The 26,602-nt window shown below is 45.3% G+C and overlaps 1 protein-coding gene across 1 annotated transcript in view; it reads left to right on the top strand.

Moving 5' to 3' along the window:
* Positions 1 to 206: 206 nt before the first annotated feature.
* LPP (LIM domain containing preferred translocation partner in lipoma) overlaps positions 207 to 26,602 on the top strand; it is a 387,509-nt gene continuing 361,113 nt past the window's right edge. The window contains exon 1 of the mRNA XM_083848027.1: positions 207 to 320. The gene's annotated coding sequence lies outside the window, so the exon portion shown is untranslated. The remainder of the gene's footprint in view (positions 321 to 26,602) is intronic.

Raw genomic sequence — 26,602 nt, 5'->3', positions numbered from 1 at the left:
GGTTTTAGCATTTGTCCTAGACCACTGGGTCCTGAGACCTCATGAGAAAGGCTGAGCTAAAGGGAGAAGTCAGCAGAGCCCTGGCGAGAATGAGAAACACCTGTAGGTTATTCCCAGTGAGAAGAACGGCTATCATGACCCCTCAGCATGCAGCTGGCAGCGATTTGCATGTAAATACACTATCAGCCAAAAAGTATATGAGAAAGTAGGTTGTAAGGACCTTTCCTTTTTTGCTCCCCCCGCCATCAGGAGCTGTGTTGGGTGCTCTGGGATAGACTGGAGAGCTGCCTGCCCTGTCTTGTTTGCAGTGACGCAGCCAGGTAAAGTAAGTAGGGTGGGTGAAAGTCTTTGTTGTGATGAGCTGGCCAGTGGCTCTTGAGCAGGCCACCTCACTGGAGGGCTGTGAGCAATATCTGTAAACACATTTCACGCAAACATCATTATCCTTGGCAGCTGCACTAAAAAAGCTGCAGCTTAAATGAGTGTCTGGTTCCTCAGTCTTTCCTGTGCTATGATCTCATGCTACAATGTGAGCAAACTTCCTATCTGTGAAGAAGGGAAGCAGAGGAGCCTCTGGGGAGCTGGAGTGGATTTTCCCTCCTTCCCATCAGGTGCTACTTTTACTGCAGAGCTGAGGTATATCCAGAAGCCTGGGTCAGGGCTGATGGGGAGCTCTGCAGCCCCACTCGTGAGGATGCTTGGTGTCTGTGCTGCATCTTCATTGTGCCAGCAGTGTGTGCAATGGTTTATTTGGGGTCATGCTACCTAAATATGGGACCCTGCTCTCACATGGCTGGGTCCAGATAAAGAACAAGGTGGTGTGAGAGAGCAATGTGCTCAAACCCAGGCTGCGAGGGGCAGGGGCTAGTGATGGCATGGCACTGGGGCTGGCAAGCTGCTTTTGCATTTCTTTCTCTCCCAAAATTTGAGGCTGTGTCCAGAGGGATACCTACAGCAATCTGGTTGTTGAGGGAGGAGAAGAAGGTGTTGTGTACTTCCATAGAACAGGGGTCCTGCAAGGATCCATGGCTCATGCAGAAGGGCAGAGCAAATGAATGAGTTTTGTACTGTTCTGGATCCAGTGCTAGTCATATACAGCAAAACCAGCAGGAACCCAAGTAGATACCTTTGGGATCCAAGTGCTTATTTTGATAGTGTGGTTATGTTTGGATTTGTGCTTGTTGTTTTTAATTTTTTTAAAGGTGTAGTGGATTAATCCTGGCTTGTGCAGTTGTTGTACCGTAGTTTGTTTTTGTGTTGTAAGGGGCTTGGCAATGGTGTCAGGAGACGTGCTCCCTAAGTACTCTTATTATTTATCCTCATTGTACAAGCTGCACCAAATAAGTACCAGGCATTTCCAGAAATTGCTATTGATTGGGCAACTGCGTTTACAAAGCTAATCAATAAGTTTAACCCCCACCATATATTTATTTGTGATACAACTGCTCTCTTTGTGTGCCTCATGTGCTTTCCAGAGCTTGTAATTTGTCCAGTGTAAATAGCTGATTTCATCCTTTTTCCTGGGGAAAAAATAGCCCTGCTATTATAACACTGTGCCTCTTCTGGTGAGGGAGGTGTATGTGTCTTCCTGTCTTTAGGGTGGGTAATTTCACCCTTCACAGGAAGAAGATGAAGGGATGGGAAAGAGCCTTGTTGTTTCCTGAACACCAGAGTTACTGCAGTCTCCTGTGGATTTTTGTCCTTTGGCCTTTTCATCCTACTTCTGTTTCTGCCATAACAACCCCAGCTCTTTTCATACGGCTCTTCCTGTGACTCTACAGCACAGAAGATAACGTAATGCTGTAGAGGGACAGAACCGTGCAAGTGCTTGTTGGACAGGCAGGACATACACCCTATTTCCAAAGGGTTGTGTAGCATAGGCCTTTCCACAACAAGGACCTCATCTGGGTCTTTATCTCTACTTCCAGGGTTCTTCCAAACGCTGGATACTTCTTGCTGCCAAAATTTCTACTAGTCCTTTAGATGTGACCAAATTGGGTCAACAGTTACGAAGTTCAATGTGAAGGTTGGATGGCTGAAGGGTTGTCAGAGTGTCAGTCCAAAAAGTCATCTGTGTGGATGGCTGAATTGCCAAAAATATTTTACTGAAGTCCAGATGTCTGGAAATCAGAAGAACTTGGATAGCTTCCTCTTCTGGTCTCAAATGATTTTGCTCATTCATGCTGCACTGGCAGTTCTAGATCCTCTAGGGTGAGGATGAGAGCACACAAAGCTCTTCTGAAGGATTTCCCCACAAACTGGAAGCACCAGGATTTTGCAAGATCTTCTTCTGTAGTGTGGGACTATGACTAAATAGACCTTGGTGGTTCTTGCTTCATTACAGATGACAATGCCCTGTGTGAACTTGGATATGTGAATGCCCCCACCTCTGTTCTCCAAGGAGAAACAGACCCACACTTGACCTCTGAAACCCAATGCTCCAACGCTTCTCCAGAATTTCCCGCTCTGATCTGTACAGTCACCACAAATTGGCCCAATTTTGGACTTCCCTCTTGCAGAGAGTGGCCATTAGATCCAACCGGCTTATGTGCTAACAAGGTTTTTCCAGGATTTTGAGATTTTTCTTAGGAACTATTGCTCTGATCGTAAGGCCAAAAATGAGGTAGTGCAGAAAGTGGTGTGTAAGAATGTTAGTTATTTCCCGAACAGTAATACTGGTAGTTTCTATTGTATTCCTTCAAAAAAAAGAACTTGTTGACCTTCTTCAAACATTGTAAACAAGGAAGCTGAAGTCTCAAACAACCCTGTTTCTAAAAGCTTCTTGCAAAAATCAATGATCAGGCAATAGTGTGCCCTGTGTACGAGATTGTGGGAGTTATCAGAAGTTAGATACTGCTTGGCCAGTTGGATGAACGTCCAGCTGGCACCCAGCCTGAAACATGCCATAGCAAATGCTGCTTCTTGCTCTGCTGGTAGTTACAGGACATGGGAAGGAGCTGATCTTGTTGGAAAGGGGGGAGAGTTTGGAGGATGTCATCAGTCCTAGAAGCATGGGCTGGGAAAGGGGCAGGTCATAGGACCTGTAGAGGGGATCTTGGAGCACTGTGTGAAGTGTGGGGGACACCAGGGTAGATGTGCTGGTGAAGTGAAGTCACACAGCATGTAAATTCTTAAATTGTGGGAAGAGGAATGCTGATGCCTGGAATGGCTTGGGTATTGATGATAAAACGTGAGAGATTAAATACTTGGTTTCTCATTCTAGAACTCCTGATGCTTGCTTTCATCAGACTTTTAAAAGATGGTGTCTTTCTTTGGCAGTAGGTACGGTATAATGGTATATCCGGAAAGTAAAACTGACCTGTGTATAACTAGTGCTTCTGCTTAATGTATGAGAAGGCTTACAGGCGGTGGAACTTAACTCCCAAAATATAAACCTTTTTCTTCTGACTTTACCTCAGATTATTTTAATTCAAGACTCTAGAAACAATTGCAATTAGCTCCTATTCCTTCCTTTTGCTCCTCTTTATACTCAGTTCCTTGTCCACACCCTCAGCTTCTTGGATCATTGACTCAGATGTTTAAATGGAAAAATACCCAGCTCAAGTTTATTGCAATGAGCAGAAGCAAAGAGGGTCTCTGTAAATATCTTGGTTCTTTGTATGCAGCTGGGTTCCCCTTTGTTTACTTGACTTCCCCAGTTATTTTCAAGCTGCTAAGGTCATTGCTAGTTAATAGTTGGCTAGAAATCAATAGACAGAGATGGTTAAAGATAAGTTTTAATAATGAGCGCAATCAAATTCTAGCAACTTTTATCTCTCTGCTGCTGCCAGTGGTGGCTGGTTTTTGTGCAATGACTACATTCATTTTCCAGCTGCACAAACTTCAGTGTTTTTTTATCTTTGTAAAATACAGCTACCATAGCCCACCCTGGTGCCTCGTGGTTAATGCTCTCTTGCTAGAGAACTGAGTTCAAGTGTGCTAAATGACTTCCATCAGTTTCAACAGGGTTTCCACCCAATGTTCACTGTTACCCAGGTAAAACAGCTCCAAGATATCTCTGGAGTTAGCCAGAGATGGAGCACTGTCATCTCTTGACTCATCTTTGAACAGATGGAGAGCTTCTCCAAGTCCTGGTGAGCATTTCTACGAAGTTCAGCTGTCCAATGCATTCAGCACCTTCAATTGAGCATTATGTTGCAGCTGGATTTTTAGCAGTTAAGCTCCATCTTGGAAGGGAAAACAGAGGGCTAGGATTTATGCCTTTAAGGTCCTGGTTTGCTTGGTTCAGAGTGTGCAGAGCAGTGCAAAATCTAATTGCTATTCCTCACCTGCTGGACCTCATTACATGGGAAACCAGATCTCTTGCAAATACCTCTCATGTTGAGTGATCATTAAAACACGTGTGTTGAAAGCATTCTAGAGACAGTGGCTGCTGCTGGGCTTTGGATCAGGTGCTGCATGATGCTGCTTGTGCTGGAGGTTCCTCAGCTCCCTGTAGTTTGCCAGGCAGTCCCGTGCCTGGCACCAGGTTCTTTTCCTGTGGGCTTTGCAGCATGTTTTTGGGTTGTGATGCAATGGCATGCTGTCCTGCTGCAGCAGACTCACCCAGATAGGCATGGCTGGCACTTGTGTGTGCTCAAGCTAGTAAAAACCTTACTCTCTACTGAAAGCCCTCTCAGATGTTTTCACAAATATAATGGGCTATGGGGATGGTCTGGGCTTGGAGTGCATACCAGGAATTTGAGGGACTCTCGCTCAGTTCTCTGTTCTGTCCCAGACTTCATCTTCTGCCTCAGGCAAGTTACGTCAGTGCAGTGACTCAGTTCCCTCGCAGTACAATGGAAATAGCAATGCTGTTCTAACTTGTGGGATTAGTTTGGTGATAAACACCTCTAGGACTTCAAGGTGCTGTGCTTCTGTGATCAGGACAGCCACTTCAGCACCTAATGTATGAAAAAGTGACTTGAGCTCTTGTACCTGCTGAATGCTTTGGGGAACATTTTTAACTGCCCTTTCAAAGCCTGTACTCATGCTCCACACCTGTAGGAACTTCTCTTCTTCCTTCCCTCCCTTGCCGCTGTCTGAGAGTTGATATTCTGGGGGAAAGAGGTGACTCCTCGGCCAATGGCACCGCGTTTCAATCCACTACAGACAAAATTTGATTTGGCTACTTGATCCTGCCAATGGGGCACTAGTTTTATGGGATTGTTCACTGCAAATCCTGCTGGAGATGCATATTCTGAAGGATCCTAGCAGTAAGCTCATGAGGTCTGAAGTGGCACAAGGAAACATGGTAAAACATCTCATGGGTTTTGTTGAAGAACATCCAGACAGCATAAGGAGCCAATTTTTGCTAGGAAACAAATGAAAACAGTTCACAGGTAGGGTATTTTGCATGCTTATGTATATGCAACATGCAGTTCCCAAACCCATAGGTGGTAGATGCGTTGCTGTTTTTTTATTAGTAGTGTACACTAACAGGCCATCTCACTGGTTCAAGGTGGTCATGCTTTTATAGGTAACCTGGGATGGAGTTTCTCTTCTGTGGCATTATCTAGCACATCAGCTCATCACCCTGTCCAGGAATGAACTTCTTGCTGGTTCTTCACTTTTAAATAACGTCCAATCTATTTAGAAGATAAATTCTCTGCATTAATGTTCTTGATAATATGTTAGAGCAAACATCTTGTCCCAGTTCTATCGGTCCCTCTCCTCTGTGGATTTTGGCCATAGAGCAGCGAAATCAAAGTACAGCAGCTGAGGATCTGTTCCTATTTCCAGTGGGCAAGTCACAAGATATCTCTCAATCAACCTGTTAAATATAATTGAATTCCTCCTGATCCATCTTCTGGGGTTAGAGGCTGTTTGCTTGTCTGTTAGGATCAGCAGGTGGGAGCGTGGCTTCCTGGAGCTCGTGATAACAAAGTCTGTAAGCCCTGCTTTGTGCTCCCTGCCTCGGTGCTGTGTGAATGGCAAGTGGTCTGTCACACCTGGCACGGAGCCACGCCTGAAACCCAAACCTTTGCTGGGCTGATAAGCCAAGCCATGTAATGAGAAAGGAACACTCTGCCTTGCTTCTTAATGCTCAAGGGCGTGCACAATGTCAGTTTGTCCAAGGCAGGAAGGATTTGTTTGGAAAGGAAAAAAACAACAAACTTTTCTAATACCAAGCAAACAAAATGAGGTTTTGGATGTTTGGGGATAAGACTTCGAATCTGTAAGCGTTTGGCGCTCATTTGTTTCAAATAAGGCCAAGGTCACAAATGACCTGAAGTCATGGTTGTACTACTTGTTTTGCCTGAAGAACTGGCTTGGATTTGTGAATGAGGAGTAAACTTGCCTGAAATATCTGATTCTGTAAGACCCAACCTATTCGCTGCTTGGTGTGGTTTGGGGTTTTGGTCAAGGGAAGGATAGGGATGTTGACAAAACATTTTCCAACAGCTTGCAGACAATTTTTCTTTTGTTTCAAAAGGATGTTTTCTGTGTGCAGAGCTCTTGAAGGGGGGGTGGAGGGGGGTGAGGGGAGGAGTTAAACCATTGCAACCCAAAAATTTTCTCCTTAAAGGCTTTGGACAGACCCTAAAGGAGATTTCCCAATTATTCTTGTTTTATTAAAATTGTTTTGTACTTGGTCATCGGGGGTGGTGGTGGAATCTTGTCCTAGCTTAAATCAGAATATCAGGTAGGAGATTGCATAAAGTTCTGGGCTCATTACTTTGGGTGCAGCACAGGCAAGTAGCAAAAACAACCTTCCCTTCCCTGACAAACGCCTGAACAGGAATGAGACAGGATGCAACAAGTGGACAAAATGAATGAGTGTCGGGAGGAGAACGAAATGAGGAGGAAGTTGTGCCTTGCCATGGGCCAGCCTGGTGCCAGATGGGTGTGAGGTGTAAGGCTTGTGGTACGGAAGAGTTTTAAGGAGCTATGTGAAAGATGCCACTCTGCCTGTTGGTGTGAATTTTGAAGCCAGCATGGTATAAAAAACTGTTTTTGGAACTAGCAACTGGTAGTTTCATCAACAGGACCTGAATGTGAATGGTGTCATGGGAGCTTTTCTTCACTGCCTCAGTCCTGTAAGTCAGGCTCAAAGGTTGTTGATGCTGTCTGGGCCCAATGCCCATGCAAGAGCTGGCTGGGGTGGCAGGGGGCTTTCTCTCCTAGGCAGTCAACCTAAAAGCTTTTCATCTTCAGAAAATGTCAGTTAACAGATCGAAGATGTTCAAAAAATGCCGAGTGCTCCTGGTTCCTGCTGTCTGCAATCAGAGCTGTGGGTGCTCAGGCCATGACTTGAATAAACATCAGAACAAGATTCCCAGTAGCAGCCAAATCTTTAAGCACTTCGCAACCCAGTGGCTCTCAGACACTCAAAGATTTTCTTGTTGATCTTTTGGTGAAGTGCTGAACTTGAGACACAGATTTGAAATTCTGCTGGGACTCTTCAATTCTCAGAGCAGCTCCAAGAAGCTACATACAAACTCTCGACATGGTTCGGTTCCATTTGACACCTTTGGAAATGTGTGCCCCCAGGCAGCTGAGACAGAACAAGGAGGAGACAGTGTAGGGCAGTAGAGCATCTCCCAGGCTGGGTCAGTGTAGCTTGTGGTTGCTTGAGCAGTTGGCCAAAGGCTTGTGAAGCCCCCTCTGCCTTAACATTAAATCCTGTCCTTGCTATGAACAAGGTGGGACCCTGTAACACCCAATACACACACAGCAATCTGCTGTATGTAGGTTTTTCAGGTTACTGGGGCAACCTGCATCAGAAAATGTTGCTGTGGGTGACTGGAGATCAAGCAGTGGTTCAACATTTTGTTCAGAGTATCAAACAGCTGATTGATGTGCATCATATAAAACAATGTGGTGAAGCAGTTGGTCGATGGCTGTCTTCTCAAAGGTGGGACAAATAACATGGTCCTTGGTGTTGCAGAGGTCTGTGCACCCTTGGTGTGGTTGTTCCTAAACAGATAATTGTTACTAAAGCTAAAGAAGAAAGTTATTTTCTAACCACAGTCTTGGGCTGCTAATTAGGAGAAAATTTCTTATTCTCTGATTTTGAAATTGCTCCCCAGCAGGAGCAATGAATGCAAGAAAGTCCTCCCTAAGGATAGGATGTGGCTTGACAAATTTTCAGAAATTTGTCACAATTATGTTTTGCAATAAGAATAGATTAAATATTTAATAATTAAATAATAATAAATAATTAAATATAAATATAGATCTTTCCTATCTCCTGTTTCAGTTGTGATCTTCCAATATTAGCTCCTGTTTTAAAGTGACCTGGCTAAAACTTCAGCTCCTTGGTATCATCTTTAGTCTATTCCCATCCCTAACCAAGCTATTAACTTGTGGAATCAGTTATTAAAGGCACCTGTGACCCCGCACAAACCCCCAGAGCCAACTGACTTCCTACTTCTCCTTTCTGATCTGATTTGAGGTCAAGATCTGAATATGCTTCAGCACTCCAGTCCAATTAAAAAATTCAATTTGTGTTTAAAATTTGTTTGGGGGTCTTTAATCCCCTGGCGGTAGATTCCTCCCATCCTTTGGAAGTTGTAGGGGAAAGCATGTGCAGCGATATTAAATGACTCACCAAACTAGCCTAGTGGCTTATCGGGCTTATGCGAAGCTTACTGTACTCAACGGAGCGTGGTGGGACACCCAGCACTGTCTGCCAGGTCAGGAGTTGAATTGGTGCTATCTGAGTGATATTATCCAGGATGCCTGGGGACAGAGGAAATTAAAAGTCACTAACACTTGCTGCCCTGAGCCAAAGCTCAATTGCAGAAGCACCTGCAGGGTTGGCCTGAACACCTACTGCTTTTTTTTTTTGGTTGACTCCTCAATGTGTTTTTCTTTCCAAGCCAGTGGATGGCATAAGGCAGCTGACTCTAGGTAGGCAAAATAGTCAGGGATGAGGCAGAACAGGATTCTGCTGGTGTGCAGAAGGTCTTGGGGACACGGTTGGGAGGGGGGAAGAAGAAATGCCCCTCATTTCCCATAACCCCTTTTTGATTGTGGCTGCTTTATGCTGAGCCTATGAAAAATAGATGTGGGTGACAGCATTTGCAGCATGACGGGGGGAAGCAGGCAAGCCAAGGCTGTTCCAAATTTTTCATAAAAGAGGTTTGCCCAAGGAAAGTCTGGATTTCAACTGGGAAAAGTTTCTTTGCTGGAAGGAACATCTTCTATTGAATCTCAATATTTTTAGTTGAAAGTTCTAAAACTAATAGAAATAGTTTTAGATTAAATCATTTTTTTCTTTTTGTCTTAAGAACCTTTTCAATCTCTTAGAGATTGGGGCTGAAATGTTAAATATCAAGGTGAACTGAAAATTCAGGAAAGAAGATCTTCAGTTTGACTCAAAATAAAACCTTCAGATTATTCTGAACTGCCAGTGAACCGAAAAATCAGTCATTTGCACTAATGATAAGTAACTGGCAGGTTGTTTTGCCTGTCAAATTCTGTGTCTTGTGGAGTGAGCACATTGTTGTCTGCTGACATGATCTACTGAGCTGTTAAAAAAATAAAATAAAATCAAATATAGCTCCTATCTGTTGGCAGTAAGACTTGCTAACAGGTGCAAGGGACTTCTGTCTGGACCATTGGGATGAGGGACCCCAGTTTCATTTCTGTGCACTCAAACGGCCGTGACCTAATAAATACCCTAGGATTTCCCCTGGGTACTGATGTTTAGAGACCATCATGGCAATAAGCACTGATTATCTGGTTGGCAGTGGCATCTGCAGGAAGGCACCCATGCCAAGACAGGGCACAATACCACAGTGTGTTGCAGAGAGGAAGGTGAATGATAACGCAGGAAGGGGGGGCAGGTAGAAACTGGGCTTTTCCCCAGCCTGCTGAGGGTGCGTGCTGCTTACCACCATGAACAGGGGTGAGAGAAATCAGCTGGACCCCTCACTAGAGTAACGAGGCAGAAAAAGAACAAAACCTGGGTGTCTCCCAGCTTCTCCACGCTGCTGGGAGGCAGAGGCTTGTCTTTGGGAAGTGGGCTGCCTTCTCCAACAGGGGCTGTTAGGGATCCAAGGGGGTGTCTCGATGCTTGTACGTGTTTAGCCTTGGCTGTTTTTCTGATAGCACTGCCAAAACAGGTGGGAAATCAAGCTGCCTAGCAGGAAGGGCTGCTGCTCACTGAGAGGTGGGCTGAGTCTGGTAAGGAGCTGTGAGGGAATAAACCCCTTCCCTAAACCCCATGTTGGACTGACTGTCCTGAGCTTGTAAAAGCACAGCAGAGCCTCTCTCCTCCCAGACAGGGGGCTGTGAGGGCAGGGGGCGATAGCCTGTGGGCAGGGTGAGGGGCTGCAGCGCAGTCAGTGCTGGGAGCTGTGCCACTGGGGGCTTGCTGGGCAGGAGGGAGGTCTCCGTACTGCAGGTTGAGCAGTGGGGTGGGGTAAAAAGTCTGCAAGGCAGATAAATAACCACAAGGTGCTCAGGAGGGAGAAGGCAGCCTGGGGATGCACTGCAGACCGTGACCCGCAGCTGCCCAGACTGGATGGCCAGGAAAGAACTGTGCAATTGTAATAACCGTAATTTTATGGCATGTCTACCAGGTGACCAGTGACTTGCTGAGTGTGAAGTGGTGTCTGAGCTGGAAGGAAGCTCTGCTGAGAAACTGTACGAGGGCCTGGGTTTCATCTGGGGTGCATCTGGTGGTTGTGGTTAAAGCAGAAATCTGGTAGTTAAAGTAAATCAGAGTTTGGGGTTGGGGGGGGGGGGGGGGAAGCAAGCCGCAGTGTGAGCGGGACCTGTCTCATCTTCCTATCGTTCCTCCTGCCTGCTGTGTTGATCCCAAATAGGTTTCTGGCCCTACATGCAGGAGGTGAGGCAGCTCAGCAGGAGCCTGAGGACCAGCTGCCAGTGAGGCTCTTGGCAGCCTCACTCATGCCATGGGAGCAAGCCTGACCCTGACACCTATGGTGTGGGATGGGAGCTGGGGGCAGTGGGGCCAAGCTGTTTTAGTACTGAAGTATTAAAATAACACCCATTTTTTCCTAAATGCTTTAAGGTTTGGACTATGGTAATGTAGTGGTTTAGTCCCACTAGGTAGTCCCCTGAACCCTGTAGGTTTTACTACTGTAAGAGGAAAGAGGATCAATTTAGTGAATGTGGTTAAAAATGGGTCTGGCTCTGAATCCTGCTTGCTGTGATTTCTGGCACAGTGTGTGGATAAAGAGTAAAGTTTATCTGTACAGCACCCCTCCCCAGGGAGCTGGAAGTCTCAGCTAAATAAGGCTTATTTTTCAAAGAGCACCAGACTTGAGCTAGGTCTTCATCTTCGGATGTTTGCTGTTCACACCGTGGGTGCTTATGTCCATGTGTGGCCATACCCCTTCTCTCTTCAGTCTCATCCCAAAGCAGCCTGGTTGCTCTTCCTTTCTTTCACTGTGCTCCTGTTCCACTTCATCCCACTGCAGTATCTGGTAGAGGGAATAGTTTCTGTTCTCCAACTCACCAGCTCATCGCACAACAAAAATTTACACATTTATGCTTCTTTCCTATTTGTCATCCAACAGTCTTACCTCCAAATAACCTCAAGGATCTTGCTACCTGTCACCTGCTCCTACCCTTGCTAGGCACAGGGTCATTGCTGCCCTTTCCTGATGTGACTGCTGGGGTTGGGCTGGGGGCTGCCTTCCCCAGCACCTCCTGCCAAAGCTGGGGCCAATGCAGCTGCACTTCCCAGATGGTGGGGTTAGAGCTACAGCTGAAGTTACAGCAGAAAGTGTCAGCTGTGCTTTGCCAGTATTTTGGAAATGAAGCTGGAGAAAATTGGTTTTATTTATGGAAGAGTCATTTCTCTACCATATCTCTGTTTAAAATCAGTGTAAGTGTTCAATGTCCACAGGTGTATATTAGGTTGCAGAAGTCATTATTCCAAGTTGTGAAGTCAAAAGCTGTCAAAACATGATAAAGATTCCCAGTTGTGCCCTGGGATAGTTTGTCTACCCTGACCATTGTCAACTCTGGGTACTGTGTGCATCCGAGTGCTCAGCCAGCCTTTCACAGGCAGTTTGCACCATCTCAAGCAGCTACTGACCTCGTGGGACTTGGGCAGTGATTTCCAGGAGGAGAAGGAATGAGTGATCTGTAGCAGCCACTTCTCTGGTACCATCCAGGGCAGTGTGCAGTCTGTCACAAACTTGCGCATCCATTCAGTGTCCAGTCTCTTCACATAAGTGCTGCCCTGCGGCAGGGATTATAGGATGTAATTCAGCATTACCAGGCGGAAGATAAAGCAGGATTACCGGATCTTTTGCAGTTCTTGTAACCCGTGCTCTAATCTTGGAAGAAGATGAGTGGGTGAGTAGGTCAGTTTGGGTGGGGTGCCAGATCTCCCCCTAAGCCTCACTGAACTTGGAAGAAATTGCCTACGCAGCAACAGGAAGGGGTTAAATCCTAGCACAAGGAGGCACAAAATATTCTCTGGACAAAAAAGTCATACTATTTCATTTTTAGCTTTCCTTTATGGAAGTCACAGGACTTTGTTTACACTGAACAATGCAAAGCCAGACTAAGATCAACGTGTCCTTGATTTTGTTTTGCATGTTAAGTACTGCATATTTACCCCTTGCCACCTAATTTGTGAATTTGCCAGGAATCAAAACATCCATTTAAACTAGCCAGGAAGACAGCAAAGTATGAGTACTGCTAGATCATTATCCAAGGCACAGCTATGATGTACTGAGGGTGGCTTTGCAAGGTCTGAAGTATAAAAATGCAGCTAGGAAGAGTAAGGTTTTATTGTTGTTCCAGAAGTTGATTGTAGGTAGAAATTAAACTGGAACATCTCAGATTTGTAATCTGAACATGTAATCAAGATGTTTTCTCAGTGGAAAAAGCACAGGGGATCTGTGGGGACCCAAGGGTGAGTGTTGCATTGCCCTTTGGAGCAGGCTTGTAGATGTAACTGATATAACTTAAATGTTTAATGCAACTTTGTCTTAATGATGTAGGAGGAAATCTAGTTTACTCCCCTTTCTGAAATCTTAACTTTGAGGAAAAACTTTGTTTAAAAAAGAAGTAACTTCATCACAGATCTGTCGTAATTTCATCCCATTGCTTTTACCAAGTACCAGACAATGCAGCTGTTGGTATATTAGAACACCAATTTGCAAAAAAGTTTGATCTGCCTATGGCAGGCTGTGTGAGTTTTTCTCATGACTATTTTTTGGTGCCTCAGTTTCCTGATTTCTGTATTTTTTTCTTCCAAACTCTTTGAAAGTTGGACAGTGATAGTTTAATAAACAATGAAGAAACATGTGTTTTTAAATCATTCTAGCTAATTTGTATAGATGCTTTCTACCTGGTTTGGCCATCTATCTCCTGAAAGGAGGAGAAATCATCTTACAGCTAAAGGTACAAAATGAGCTCACTACTTTATTAGACATCAGAAAATCCGGCTTGGCAGGAGCAGGAGGAAGAGAGTCTTCCTATGCATCATTGTCAGGGAGCTATAGCATTCACTGGAGTGTGGTGACAATGAATTAACTCCAGGCCTATTGGGTTTATTGCTGTATGTAGGTTCTCAGAAAAAGAGTGCAAAAAGACTTTCAGGGTTGTTAAGAAAGTGGCAAGTGTTGTCCATCCAAGTCTTGTATTGTCTACTTGATGAATAATGAAAGTTAACGAGGTCAACTGGAAATATTAATTGTCCTACGCTGTTTGCTGTCTACCCTTGCTCTGGTTCTGAAAAATTCATGCTTAGCAGCAGCTGAGAAGTCAGCAAAAAGCGTTTTAACATAGGCAATGGGCAATATTTGTCCCAGTGATGCCATAATGCAGGTGGTGAGAAATCACTCAATTATATGCATGAGGGGGACTCCATATAAGAGCAACATTTGGAGCTTTATGGGCAGCATAAAAGGAGAGAGAATGAGGTTTTTATATCACTGCACTCAGTTGTAGAAGCGTGAGGTTGTTTCCCACCCCTATGCATATGCTTGGACTGTGTAAGGAAAATGAAAATGAATGCTTGGAAACTTGGCATGGTACCTATAGGGAGGACCTGTTCCAGAGACACCCCCTCACCCACCCTCCACATCCCCATTATACAGGTGATTTCACGTGTCCAGGACTGGACAATGTCAAAAGTTACACTCAAAATAAAAATCTTGACTTCTTTAATAATGAACCCTCAAAGCAAAGAATTTTCAAAAAAATATATTTAATTGTAGCTTTTCTTCCTCAGCAGTTACTCTAGAGCAAGTGAAATAAGATCTCCAGCACATACAGCTCCCACCACTTTATCACCCCACTTCTGGGTTTCCTGTGGGGTCCCTGCCCCTGGAGCCAGGTGTGCAAATAGGCAAATCTCACTTTTTCTTCCTAATGCTCATGGTGGCTGAGAGAAAGCACATAAGTAAGATTACAGCACCTGTCAGAGCAAGGTATTTGTGTTTTCCATTAATTTCAAATTGTTTGAGTGCTTTAACCCATGGTTTTTCAGAGGCTGGGGCTGTCAGTGTTGTATCCCTGACATTGCAGTGGCTGTGTCCATCTTTTCCTCCAGATGTGCCAGCGCCTGGGCTGTTCCCATCCTCCTTCCTACTGCTCGTGAGAGCTAAAATGTTTTTCTGCTGGTACAGTTCTTCCTTTTCACGTAGAGAAGATCCATCCACTAGCCCAGTGTTTTTTGCCTTTCTAACACAAATGTCTATTTTATTTTTGTATTAAACAAAATACAAAACTGCTACAAATATCTTAATTCTTTTTCTTGCTGTAAAGCTTGACATCTGGGCCCGTAACAGCTCATCAGTGGATTTGTGAGATGAAGCAAATGACATTTCTATATAGAGCACTGGCTGCTGTAGAAATCAGATGGTGAAATGGGACTGTAAAGAATTTGGTATTGAGTGATGATCTTCATCCAAGGATCTCAGAGTACAGCAATCCTGTTTTGCTGACATAGAGGATGGGTGACTTACTCCAGCCTGGTCAGCAAAACTGGTTTCATAGCAGAGAACGCATCTCTGGAGACCTGTACCTAGAGCAGAAGCACTCTGGTGTGGGCACTGCCTCTCCGTGTTTTATAGCACTCATTGTTATAATGAGGCTTGGATTCCAGCGTGGATAGAAGTGCATTTACTGTATCTAGCTGTGTTTGGAGCTCTAATCCCATCCTCGCCACACATGTGATGTGCTCAGATGTTTTCTTGCCCCATTGCTTTGGTGGGTGACCTGCTGACTCGTGCCTCCCTTCTGCAGAAGCAGCTTGAGCTGTTTTCTGTACAAACATTGCTTCTGTGTGTTGGAGCACAGCGTGGGGCCAGGGCAGCACTCCTGCTCTGTCCTGCCCTCAGCACTGCTCCGGGAAAAAAGCCTCTAGAGCAGGCCAAGCAGGAGCCCTGGGACTGTGACTGAAGTCAACCCCAAAACCCAACAATCCCAGGTAGTTTTAGGATGAACCTGAAGAAACTGTCGGGAGGATGCTTTCAGCAGCTTTTCCTTCGTGCTCCTAGGGGAGGCCGGAGGTGTCCTGGGGCTGGGCTGCTGCTGGCAGTGCTCTCCTCATCCCGCTGGTGCTGAATGCCTGGGGAGATGCTACTCCAGCTGGGTCAGGGACAGCAGGACACAAGGAACCCTCTCATGCCCCAAAAGGGAGCTTTATCCCTGTGGTGACTTTGTGCAGGGATGGAAGGAGGTCGTCTCCTTGTGCTTGCAAGCTAACCGAAGTCTGAGGCGCACAGCTCGGTTTTCAGTGTGTTTCTCTGGGGCCTTTAGTTCCTCCCAAGTGCCCAGCAGTAATGCAGTGCTCTTGTTGCCTTTACCAAGGGAGTCACGATGGCAATGCCAAAAACTTCATACACACAGTTCTGCAGAGCTCAGGATCACTTCTTTCACAAGGAGCTCCCCAGCATGCTAGTGGGGGTGGCGGCAGGAAAGGGGGGACGCAGACCTTTTCCCGGTGCCAGCTATCATCACATTCAGATGCACAAAGATATTGAAGAAATCCAGCACTTCTGTCCTCCTGGCTTTCCTGAAGGATGTCTGTATCACCCTGTTCCTTCCCATCTTTGGAGCTGCTGGGCAAATTCTGCCCACAATGATGTGGTGTTCAAACCTCATGCAAGGGTTATCGATGTGCTCCAGGGGAGGCTGGCTGTCCCCACCAGTTGGAAGCCTAGCTCTGTGCTCTAGCTAGCACATCTAATAGCAGAGACGTTCAGGTCCAGCTGCACCATCTCAAGCCACATCTGATCAAATTTCTCCAGTCAGCAGCAAGAACTTGCTGATTCCCCAGGAATCCCATGTGCCGCAGCAAGGCAGGAGAGGTGGCAGTGTCACTGCTGGCTGGTGCTGAGCCCCAGACCCTGGCAGGGTGTGAGGGGCTGAGCTGTTGGATTGAGGAAAGGCCCAGCTACCCATGGCCATATCCATGGAGCTCTGTGCTAGAGGAGGAGGGTTTGTTACGTGCATTTTGCTGCCTTTCCTTTTAGGGACTTTCTGCACTTAGAGCTGAACCTTTTGTTGAAAAGAACTGAAAAGCTGTGAAAGTTGTATTGTTCACCCAGGTCTCAGTTTTCTTATTACACAGGAAAATTTCTCTGCGTCCAACTTACTATTTTTAATGAAACCTTTCAACTATAATTGCAGTGGCCTTACATATGTGTAAATATATGTATGTGGGTTGCATCTGAAAATTAAAAATATAGCTGCTTAGTTCTCCTTTCTGGAGGTTATCTCCCTGTGATTGCTTTGGGACTGGAAACCATGCCATGCTGTAACATTTCAAAATCTCCTGTGGAACCAAATGTCTGTCTTACTGCACAGCCTGCAGCCCCCCGGCCTGTTAAAGGGCTGGATGGGGCTGAAGCAGTTTTCTGAGTTTAAAAACGACTTTGGTAGCTGTTAGGAAAGAGGAGATATGTGGGTATTAATGAAAGCTGTCTCAATAGCTGTGAAGGGATTTGCTGACTGTTGGAGCCTGCTCTATTCTGTGCTTATCTATTTCTTATGTGGACTGCTTGGTGCAAATGCGAGGTGGGGACTACCTTGTTGCAAGCACGGGATCTTGGAAGCAGTGAAACAACTGTTCCTGGTGTTGTCTTGTGATTTCAAGTGGCCCTCACTTGCTTCTTGTACCATAAGATAACTTATGTTTAAGGCATGCCCAGAGTTGTGTGCGCTACAGGCCCTTTGCAGATCTAAAAGAAAATCCTTGATGAACTGATGAACCCAAGATAAATTGGCTTTGCTTTCTGGGAATATCCACAGGGAAGAGTGCAATGAAGTGGCTCTGAAATAAGTAAAGCCTGGAGAAGCAAAGGAAAAGGCACATCAGCCTGAGTCTGTCTGGAGTGATGCAGAACACTGTCAGTGGAAATCTATCTTCATGGAGCTTCCTGTCGAGAGCTGCTGTGCAGTGCCCCCTGTGATCCAGCATCCAGGTGCTTGTGCCTGACAATGCCTCATCACTTCCCAAAGAGCAAGGGAGATGAGGAAATAAAAGAGTGCCAGAAATGGCTCTATCAATTGGCAAGTCTACATCAGGTTTTCGTGTACTAGTGGAGAGGGGGGCTGGTGGCTTGCAGCTTTACTTGGTGGAGGGATTTCTACACATACCAAAAAATCTAGCAAACCAATTACCTTTATCTTTGTTGTACAATAGCACTAAGTAGAGGGTGTTAGTCACTTCTGGAAGAGGGAAAGGAATTTTACAACATAAAATCACATCTTGTTTCTCTTTCTTTTTCCAAGATTTTGTCCATCTGTTCCCTTTTTCAAAAACAAACAAACTATTAATACAGTGCTTTGATAGAGCCTTCTGTTCAAGGCTTTTAAAGTGCTGTACAGATATTCATGATTTTATTTGCCAAGAAGGAGTCTTTAAGAGATAAATATTAAGTTCCTTGCTTCCCGTAGGGCAGATGCCAGAGAGGCTGTGTTTGTGTCTGTGTGTAGGGCTGATACTGCAACTGGGGCCCTGGGGTTGGACTCTGGAGAACTTACTTGATTCCCACGTCTGTCTCAGGATTCCAATATGATTGTATACTAATTGCTTGTTTTCATTGCCTTTTTTTCATTGTAAAACATGGCCATTTCTCTTATTCTCTGCCTTGCCCATCTTCGTGCTGACCTGACCCCAGCTCTGGTTTGTGTGATGCAGCCCTTGGCCGGGCACCCACGTCGAGTGGCTATTTCTGCACTGCGGCATGACCAGAGCTTTTAGCAACGACGTGCTTGGTGCCAGACCCGTGGGGTTGGGTACCGATATCACTGTGGTCTTGGCATCGGGATTCAATTCCAGCTTGAATGGATTCCTAGGCGAATTTTCTGCCTGCACCAAGCTCTTTGCTGCTGCAGTACTGTTGGTCAGGAAGGCAGCTCATAGGGACCTACCAAAGCCATTGTCACCTATCCATCTGCATCCTCAGTGAACCCACATAACTTTAAATCCCCTTGGATGCAATGTGGTGCAAGGATGTGCATTAGCAGAGCTTGGGGAACTATGCCCCCTGATCCTGAATCTTACCTTCCTGGGGCACTAGTGGCACCTACAAAGCACTGGAGGAAACCTGTTGTGAGGGCTACAGATGAGCAATCTCCCCTGGAAAGGACTTCCTGAAAATCTACTTGTTCTCTGAAACATCTCTGCCAGCCTGGGACAGCAGCCCAGTCATGATGTTCTTAGCCACTTTTCCTTTTGTTCTTTCTGTTTGTGAAAAAGACAAAAGGATAAATTGGATAAAATGCCCCAGATGGAAAGCTTTTGTTATCAGGGAAGAAGCAAAGTCATCCAAGAAAGGAAGGAACCAAACATATCCAGCGCTGAAACGTGTTCAGGAATATCACAGTTGCTACTTACCAGAAATCAGACTTCAGACCCACAAAAGGAATCTTAAATCCCTTAAGGGAACAGAAAATGCAAAGTTCTGTTCTTATGGTGAAAAATACTTTCCCTTCTCACTGCTCTGAAACTGAGCTTGTGATGGCTTTCAAATTATACTCCGCAAGCTTGAGTTGGCTTGTGAGTTGTTTATCCTAAACTCAGTCATAAAGCTGAACTGATCGGAATAAAAACAATTCAGTAATGCCAGCCAGTCTCTGGGTTCGTCTGCACTGCAATATCTTGCAGTCAGGCATAGATGGCAGCTACCAGGATAAGATGAGAAAGGTGGGTGGTGCTCAGGAGTATGGTGAGATGGTAGGAGTGTGGAAAGCGAAGCAGACAAGGTTTGGGTCACAGAAGAAATGGGTGGGCAGGTATTGTATGTAGACACAGGAAGAGACTGAGTTACTCATGGAGAAAAGCCGGGTCACCTACATGAGGGCTGATATTAAGCTGCTTCTACCCACCCAGGAACAGTACAACTAGGGGTAAAAAGTATTTGAGTGTCTAAGTCAGAAGATGCTCACAGGCAAAACCTCCCAGATGAGAAGACGCTTGTGCTAGGGCTGATCATTTCTTTGCTACTGCCAAGGCTTCCCCCCTCCAGCAGAAAGCTCAGCCTGCAGGGCTGGGGTGCCTGGGTGTGCACTGAAGGGTTAGAAGGAAAAGAGGACTTGGTGCTCAGCTGTGTTTCTACTTATCTGTTCTCTTGCCACAGAGCTGTGAAAGTTTCTGAGCCTTTGGGTAGAGAAAGTCTATCTGCTAAAAGGTCTCAGTGCTACTGGGCAGCAAGTGACCTGGCAAAAGGAGTGCAGGCGGGGAACAGTGAGTATGGCACAGCCTGTACTGGGGAAATTAGACTGGATTTTATTGTGCAATTTCTTGTTGGGACTTGGCGTGACCTCCATTATACCCATGAGATCACCTCCAGCAAGTATCAATAGCCTCTTCCCCTGTGCCTTAATGTATTTTTAATACCAAGTAACTGCCAGAAAATAATATTGTTTCTGGAAGCTTTCACTGCAACATTTAGTTATACATTTATCCCATTGTCTGTGAATTCAGGATCCTTAGTTACCCTTAGCCCAACACCTGCAAAAGGAAAAAGGAGGTTAGGAATATATAGCCACAATAGTTTTAAAATAACTTTGAAAGTCATTGTTATCTGGCCTGGTTGTGTACAAAGTCTGATACAAATTGTGAAAGAATTCGTAGCACCTGGGTTGGGATACTTTGAATTATGCCACCTTAATGATGAGGTAGTCAATTAAAAAACTATTAAGTGTACAAACTTCTACATAGCTTGAGTTCCAGCTACATGTTTCCTGTTTACTGAACATCACACCCTTACACAGCACATAGATATTTAGTAACACGTGAATTACATGCTCTCCATCAAATTCAAGTTCTTGTAGTTAGCTTTGTTAAAACTTAGGTTAGCTGCTAGCTTAGGACATAACATTGCCCATCTTCAGTCAAAATTGAGTAGAATTTATGAGGCTGTATAAGGGTGTAAAATGTTGCAAGCAGTAAATATCTCTTGGTGAGAAGAGCATGAGTGAAATGAATAATAAGGACTGTGCTGTAACTAATCGTACATCTTTTGCCTATACATCAGTGGACCGTATGATGATAACACTTAATGCTCTTGATCAGAGGATCTCAGATCATTCTGTAATGAATTCTTGCTCATATTACACTGGTAGTGAAAACTGGTATCTGGGAGATTTAGTGACCATCCAAGATTTGAACAAGCCATCACGTGATACAGGAGTACAAATCTAATTTCCTTATATATCTAGCGTGATGCCCCACTCACTGGACCAGGCAGTGTCATGTATGTGATTACATGCTCCTGTAAGCACAGCTTCCGAGCAGTGCAGAAACAGGAGATGTGTGCCAGAATGGGCTACTTGTGTGGCGTGTGAAAGGAATAAGGAAAGAGGTCTCTTTGGATGGTTTTCCTGGGATGGGGATGTTCGAAGAGGTAAACTTGTTGATTATTTCTGAGCTCAAATCTCCTGAACTTTGTGTTCTGATCTCTTCTTCTTTGCTGGAACAAGAGGAGCATGACACAGCAGTGGAACCATGTCTGGGATCCACGTCTGCTCAAGTCTCCTGTGTCCTTCTTTGATCTCTTTGTCCCTGCTCTCTGGGGAAGGACCACTTCCCAACCCCTCCATACACCTGCTTGTAACTAGCACAGCTCAGCAGTAAGTGGATGTGGTAGGAATAAAAAAAGTTCCTGCACCAAGCCCTGAAATAGTTGGCAAGAATAGGTTGATAGTCTGATTCAGTGACGACAGCGCTCCACCCTCCTTCTGTAAATGCCTCATATCTCCGGCTGCCAGTCATGATAGAAATACAGACGTAGCTTTTCTCAGGAGGATCTGAATGTTCTAGCTGCTATTTGGTAAGGGGGATATTTCTCCAATTAATTATTAAGTGGAGCTCTGGCTGGAGGAAGGGGCTGCAGAGGTGTCAGAGTGAAATGGGGTGAGTGTTTTAACCTCTGTGAAGCTCTCCTGCAATCTGCAGCAAGTTTGCCTTGTGGGTGCTGGCCAGTTCTTGTCCTACAGCACATCGTCACGGCTGGCCAGCAGAGAATGGCCTCATGGGGACCCTGCCAATTTCCATAACTCGTAGGACCATCTTTTCTCTCCTTGGCAGCAGAAATACGCTGCAAGGGAACAGTTACCTACTGCTCATGGCTTCCTTCTGACCTTATTCTCCTGAGCTGAGATGGTGGCCCTAGATGTGGAGCTGTAGGAAAGCACCAAGGAAAGCAGTCACAGGGATGGGACTGATCAGCTGAGAAGGAGCAAGGGGAACGTAGTACAGTTTATTGGATATGGTGTTGTGCTGGAAGTCTGGAGACCTGGCTTTCATCATCCTAGATTACATGAGCAAATATCACCTCACTGCAGTGATCACCTCACTCCATGTGCTGACCCTTGGTCCTCAATGACACTAAAAAGAGCTGTAGGGCTACTGGCAAATTGCTGCATCAACTCAGCCTTTTTTTTTCTGGCAATAAAATAATACTCCTGTATGCTAGTGTCCTACAACAGGAGCCCATTTTGGGAGCTGAAGTAGGAAGGATTAACTGAGCTGACTTTTTCAGGTTGATCTACTGATGCAGACCCTCCACTGATATGAATCAGCACAGTTGATACTGTGAGGAAAAAAAAATTACTATTGTACCTCATGTGCAGGAGGATCTTGCCTTGATGCTATGGTCTTCTTTCCAGATGGCTTAATTATCCTTAAAAAAAAAAAAAGGAAAGAAAACTGTTAAATGAGTCTACTCCATTAGTAATAAGATGCCTTCTGAATTTTGAGCTGAGATAACACTGCAGATCACTACGGCACTCACCTGGTCCTGTTCAGCCCTGGGGACCCTCCTTTAGTACAGGCACTAAAGCCAAAGTTATAATTAAGCTCTGATTCAGCGTACGAGCTGTCTAATATTGAGTGAGGCTGTGCTTTCCTACCCTGTAAATGCTGCAGTCAGTGGGCATCCTGAAGCTTTGCCTCTGATTAGCCCATGTCTTAGCACCTCCAAAACAAGAACGTATTGCACTGCTTTGGTTTTGGTGTTCTTCTCGGCCGCACTACAGCGAAAATGGTGATATTTTGCCCTAGCGTGGGGCCAAACGCAACAAACAAAGGTCTTAACTAAGGAACAAGGAAACCAGGAATGACCTCTGGAGTGTTTATTCTGCTCCAGACGAGAGCCTTTCCCAAGGTGCTCTCCAGTTTGTTTTCCTATTGCCACTGCCAAGTTGTGTCTTTGCAGGTGCCCTGCCAGCCGCCGTGCAGGCACAGTGCCTCTCCGTGCTGCGGTCATCCACATCACAGCTGAAGCACGTAGCTCAAGAGCCGTGCTCGTGTTTTGGAGGAGCATGGGACAAAAGGATGGCTCTATCCCTGGAGAACTTAAGTGTATAAGCCAATGTCAGCTTCTGCTCCTCTTCTTCCCCATTCTTCATGGGAAATGCACGGGTTTGGGTCCCAGACTCTTTCCGCAGCCTGAACTCCAGCGCTTTGTTCCTAAGCACAGCCATCCCACTGGCCTGCCCTGTCCAGGGGGATTACTCAAAGCATGTCTCTGGGCATGAGTCAAGCCCTGTCATCAAAGCATGTTCATCCAGCTTCTCATCCTCAACCAGTTGTGTGCAGGCAGCTTACATCCAGGGTCTTGGGGGACAGCCTCCTGGCAGCACACCGTGGTGTCTGAGAAAGGAACAGGAGGCTTGCTCCTCAATCAGTCCGTGCCTCACTGCTTCTCCTGTCTAACCCGTGACTGATTTATTTTTCTTTTGGCCTCTCTGTCTGCTCCTTTCTGTGTCTTTGCCATGCAAATCCTCAGGACTGTTTCTGATTCTGCACACCTTGACTTCAGGGCTGCAGTCCCTCCAATGTGCAAGACTGTCCTAGGACCATGGTAGTTACACATCCTATTTCTGGCTGTGCCACAGATTTTGAGGATCAGCCCTTTGCCTGTGTGTCCTCTGGTTCCTCCAACCCATGCAGCATGGCTGGTGACAGCTCCCGGTCCCAGCAGCACTGCCAAGGCGCTGTTTGCTGGGGGTTTGGAGGATGAAAATTGGCTTGGGGTGGGAAAATGTCCAAGCTGACTCTTACCATTAAGCTGTCAGCAGGATGTGCTGAGGTGTTTAAATATTGATGCAAACATAGAAGAAATAGTTGCCCTCTTCCGGAATGGGTGAAGGATTTACAGCGTAAAACCTCCCAGAGCTCTTTGCCAACACTGCTTAGGTCACAGCTGTTCCTCTGTGATACCAGCACATGGTAACCGTGGTGGTGAAAACCACTCATCTTGTGCCCACTTCAGCCTGGAGAGCTGGAAGCCAAGCAAGGGAAGGCTTTGAGCACCACAGAGAGGTGGGTTCACAGAGGAAAAGGCTTTCCTGTGCCTGAGGAGGGATCCCTAGTCTGGGATTAAAAGTCAGGTGGAAATGCTGAGAGCTGTAAACCAAACGTCTCCTTTGGGGCTGGATGTGATGGGCTCTCCCGGGAGATGGGATAGAAAACTGCTGAGCCAGCACTTTGATGTCCAGGAGAGGGAGTTTCGTTATTCAAGCCTTCCTACCAAAATCAAATATTTGCAGACGGAGGGAAACTGCTCCTGGAGTGGTTTGCAATGGGCTTCCTGCTGAGCTTTATGCCAGCAGCATGCAAGTTTGAGCCAGAGCTATATGTAGGAATGTTTTGGCATTTTTACATGTCTAAATGCTCAGTTTTCCCCCACCTGTCCTCAAGACAGGTACAGAAGAAGACTGTCTTGCCTCTCAATGTGTTTTCAGAGTTAAATCCAGGCTTGGTTGAGCTTTCTGCTCACCCAGCTCAAGGGCTTTTCCTAAGCTCAGCTCCCAACCCACCGCCCCGGCAGCATCGTGCTGCTCTGCAGCTGCTGTACCACATCTGCACAGACAGGGCTTACCACTGGCTCAGCTTTGTTTTCCTAATGCCAATTTTTCTAATTATAGACCTGTGGCTATCAGCCAATCAGCTCCATTTTTGAGGCTCGTTATTGGACTTTGGATGTCAGGCTGAATTTTTCCTAACTGTCCATAATAACAGTAATAGCTTGACTTCCACCATGAGACAATTAACCTTCTTAAAGTTAAGTGCCTCAGGCAGTGCCTCAGAAAGATTCCCTCTACAAAACAGACAATTACCTTTACTTAATAACCTTTTGCTTTTTAATCTGATATTAGTGCCAAAGTAAATGTAAAGGGCAGCGCTCTATGTCCCCTCTTAAGTGCTTTAAATGCCTGTCCACGAAGGCTAATGAGCTCCCATTTTGCTTAATCTAGATTTGCTGTGGATCTAGTGATACTGTGCAGTATCTTCTTTTTAAAAAAGAAAATCCAGACTCCAAGGGTATAACAGTTTTAATTTGAATTGTGAAGGTAAGAGAAAAAAGATGAAAACTCACAATGCCGAAAGAGCAATAATGGTGTCCAAACAGCAAAACAAGGCAAAGCGTTTTCAGCATCAGTGTGACTCGGGATTGAGGCTGGTTTCAGTGGGAAGCGGCGTTAGTGTATATAAAGCAGGAATTTGTCACTGGCACTTCACAGGGTTAGCACCTGCCCTCCTATGGACTTCAGGGAAGACAAGGCTGGGTGGTTTTACAACTTTCTGTACATCTGTCCGTCCAGCATGCATGTGGTCCATCAGTCCCCGGCAGCCGGGAGTGCCGACCCTCCCTGGTGGTGGCTGCGGCAGACCTACGGCACAAGCACAACTGTTATGCGGATGTAATCTCTTCATGGGTTGCTGCTCATGATAATTAATATGTACAACATTAGCGACTGTTGAGACATGAAATGCGCTCTCAGGGAAGGAGTTACTGCTCCGCTGACCCTGTGTTTTCCACTTTCAGTGAGAGTCCTCTAATAATATTGAATTTGAGCTTTGGTAAAACCACACAAATTTCTGAGATAAATGTAAAGCTGTAGGCACGTCTCCATCATGTGAGCAAACACCTTTTTCGAAGAACACTGGAGAAAAAACAACAACAAAAAGCAGGCTTAAAATTCAGGAAAAGCAATGCTATGGCTGCTCTTAACAGATGTCTAATTCCTCCTCTCCTCTTAAATCCATGTATTTAGATGCAGAGCGTTTTCACACACTGCAGAATGTCAGTTTTATTTGCTTTATTATAGTGTCCCTGCTAAGTCCGTTGCCTGCTGCTGAACCGACATTTATTCTTTTCTTGTAAGAGCATTCTTGTTTCATCATCTCAACATAATGAGGTTTATATTATTATATTTTTATTATAATAGAAGCAGCCTCAGGTCCTAATCAAGATATTGGGCTAATTGCTATGGAAACCTAATTAGTCAGACCATGTCTCAAACTCTGTAAATATTTATACATGCACTTAACTGTCTGCATGCAAACCATCCCACCCCGGTCATGGGAATGAGGCTCAGCACATGCTTTAGTGCTGATAGGGGTGGGAGTCTCCTTTAAGACAAGGTTTAGCTGTGCTGGAACACGTAGAGAGGAGCACGTAGTGGTAATCAGATTGGGATCGTGTATGTGCAGATTAGGATCGCATCAGATAGGGGTTGGGTTATGGGTTTGAGTTAACAGCTTAACAGAACTTTGGAGCTGCTGCATATTTTTAATTATCTTATAGAATAATAATTAAAAAGGTGTGAGTCAGTGTAGCAGACAAACAGGCATATACAAATACAGGGATGTACGAAGTCTCTCTGGTCAGAATAAACTAACAGGTGTCCCGAGCCATTTCTTACCATAGGGTTGTAACCATTATTTGAAAAACGTTTTTGACCTCAATTTTAGAACTTGCTTTGCATGCGTGAATCAGTTCAGATTTACATGTTTATTGCAGCTGAGAGAAAACTCAGTGTTAGCTTTGGTATAAACACCTTAGACCGCTAAGGTATTAACTTCAGAAGTTAAATATATGGAACTAATCAAAACCCTTTCATAAACAGATTAATGAGGAGACAAAAATGCACAAGTAAAAGCTGCTAGGCTTTGAACAGCCAGATCTTCTGCACTACCTTTATTTATTTACTTTAACAAGTATTTTAATTGGTTTCGTTACATGTTGGTTGCGGGAACGGTGAGGTGGGGTAAACTTGCTGAACGCTAAGAGCTGCTGGCACATAGAAATGCAGTAATGTCACAGGTGCCCTGTTGAACCCTCCTCTGCATAAAACCTGGGTCCTGGTGGTCTTTTATTTCAATCTTCCTCTGTTGTCTGTGTTTGCTGCACCCTCGCAT

This window comes from Anser anser, assembly GCF_964211835.1.
Source record: "Anser anser genome assembly, chromosome: 9".
Lineage (NCBI taxonomy): Eukaryota > Metazoa > Chordata > Aves > Anseriformes > Anatidae > Anser > Anser anser.
The sequence above is the reverse complement of the archived record's forward strand: the minus strand, read 5'-3'. Positions and strand labels throughout refer to the sequence as shown.